Genomic DNA, 2,904 nt, shown 5'->3' with positions numbered 1-2,904 from the left:
ATACCTAGCCAACGAATCAAACTCAAGACTATACTCTCGAACGCTCCTGCCATTCTGCCTCAAATGCAAAAATCTATCAACTCTGGCTCGCCTCATCTCTGGGGGCAGAAAGTGGCCAAGGAAGGCCTCCACAAACTCATCCCATACCGCTGGAGGAGCATTCTCGCCCCTAGATAACTCCCAAGATTCATACCAATTAACAGCTACGTCCCGCAATCGATATGAAGCCAACTCAACAGACTCAGTCTCAGAAGCCCTTATTATCCTCAATGTACGCTGCATCTGCCGAATAAACTCTTGTGGATCATCCTCGGGCTTTGACCCGAAAAACTCTGGAGGATTACAATTTAAGAAGTCACGAACCCTCAAACTATCAGATCTATCCATATGGTAAACTCCCCGGTCCATGCCTACGAGCCTACCCTGCCACTAATCTGGTCAACAACTGAACTGCATCTCTCATGGCCTTATCTTCCGCCCCCGGCCGAGAGCCGGAGGCTCGAGTGCACCGGGGCCTCGGGAGGCCGGCGGTGGTGGTCCCCCCCCCTCGGAGCTTTCCGTCGCTCCAAGCTCCTCTCGGAGGTGGCAATGTAGCAGAGCTCGCCGACTGGACTACCGTCTCAGGCATAGACTGGGCATGGGCCCTAGTAACTCTCCGAGTCTGACTAGCATCCCCTGCTACTGATTTGCCCTTCTGGGCAGCTGTCGCTTTCTTTGGAGGCATAGCTGAAAACACCACAATTCGTTAGAGGGGATTATCCTGATAACATAGCTCTATCGCACGATCTAGAGTAAGAAGGAAAGATAACATCCTAAATGTCCTGTAGCTTCCTGTTTATAGATGTGGTGCACAACACACCGATAAACAAGACTCTACTAGACACGGTCTGTAGACACTTCCGAGGATGAACTGCTCTGATACCACTTCTGTCACGACCCAAACCGATGGGCCATGACCAGTGCCCGAGCTGGACACTCGTATACGAACCTGCTAAATATAATCAGACTGGAACTAAGGATAATATGGAAATTTGTAAAAGCAAGCTATAGACTCATAACGTCACATATTAGAATGAACCTATTTCCTGAGGAGTCATAGCTAACCAAAACATAACAAAATATGCAAGCCGACAAGGCTGCCACTATATACAGGAATATCCAAAACGGACTATGTCGATATAGCTGACCAAAGCCCATATACAACCCACACATGTCTACAGACCTCTAAGAGTATAATAGTGAAATATGACGGGACAGGGCCCCGCCGTACCCCTGGATATGCATAAGTCAAGTCTATATCAAAGGATCTGTACCCAAAATGACTTAAGCTCCGGAACAATGGAGCTCTCCAAGCAGCTGAAAGCGAAGTCCTAGGTAATAGGATCGCCAAACTGAGTGTCTGTACCTGCGGGCATGAAACGCAGCCCTCGAAGAAAGGGAGGTCAGTACGAAAAATGTACTGAGTAAGTAAAGCATGAAGTACAATAAAGAAGATCATGACTGAGTAAAATATGACAGGAGGCAAGTATGATAATCAAAGATACCAATGCACCTGTGCCTTATGAGATGAGAGTCATGCATATCTATATAGTACACCGTACCCGGCCCATTATGGGACTCGGTGAAATAATCATATATATATACCGTACCCGGCCCTCTAGTGAGGGACTCGGTGAAATAATCATATATATATATATATACGGCCCTATATATGAGGGACTCGGTGAACAATGCAATGAAACCGTGCACGAATACGTACCCGGCCGAGACTCGGTGAAATGATGTAATAACGTTATGCACGAATAGAATATCAGGGGCAACCATATACAAATTAAATCATCATCTGAGACTCAATAGAATAATTAGAATGAACCAACACTTGAGAATCAAAGACAACTATCATGTCAAGTACCACTGAGAACTAGAATTCATTGGAATTATGTACGTTCATCGTCCGCTCGTTTTATGTAATTCATGCCAAAAAGAAAGAAGGGATAGCTTTACATACCTGACAATCTACCTAATCACCCAACATTTACGCCTCGAGTCCGTCTATATACAATCACGACGATAACATCGCGATTACCATTTACACCACTTACTATCTAATTTGTATACGAACAGAACTTAATAAAATTCGGGCAGCATTTCCTCTATAAACTTGACAATCCCGAAAATCCAATTCAATTGAATTATCAACAACATCAAAAACAATACCAACCATTAATATACATCATAACTCAGCTAAATCCATCCATTTAATCCAACTAAAACAGCCCCCAATCCATAAATCTCAACAAAACAACAAACGAGTTTATAACGCTATTTTCTCCGTTCTAATCCGTTAAAACTCTAATTAAACTTATTAACAATGAAAAAGGGACCTTAATCTTACCTTAAGTATGCAGCAACCATGTCAACACTCTTCTTTTTGGCTGATTTTTAGCTCAAACTGAAGGCAACGCGACGTACAACGCTTTTCTCTTCATGAGCCTCGGGATTCGGGGCTCGAATTTTGACCAAAATGGCTTTCTTAGCCTAGAAGCTCTCTCCCTCTCTCTCTCTAATATTTTTGGAAGTTCCTAGATGAAAATGAATAGCCCTCAAACGAAATTTCCATATATATTAAGGTTAATGGGCTTCATGGGCCGAAATATAAACTTCATGGGCCGAAATATAAATGCTTGGGTTGGGTCTCAACTTGCTGCCCCGCCAGCCCAACTTGCATCGTCCATAGATCCTTATCCCGATATCATATTGATGAGCGGTTTGTTTAGTTAGAAACTAGACTTCTTGAATTTCAGTGTAGGCTTTTGTTTCACCCCAAAACTCGTCTTATTCTAGGAGATATGCCTCCAACAATATGGGCTAAAAATCTGGTCCGAGATTTTTACTGAAGTTGTT

This window comes from Lycium ferocissimum, chromosome 4, assembly GCF_029784015.1.
Source record: "Lycium ferocissimum isolate CSIRO_LF1 chromosome 4, AGI_CSIRO_Lferr_CH_V1, whole genome shotgun sequence".
In the NCBI taxonomy this organism is placed as follows: Eukaryota; Viridiplantae; Streptophyta; class Magnoliopsida; order Solanales; family Solanaceae; genus Lycium; species Lycium ferocissimum.
The sequence above is the reverse complement of the archived record's forward strand: the minus strand, read 5'-3'. Positions refer to the sequence as shown.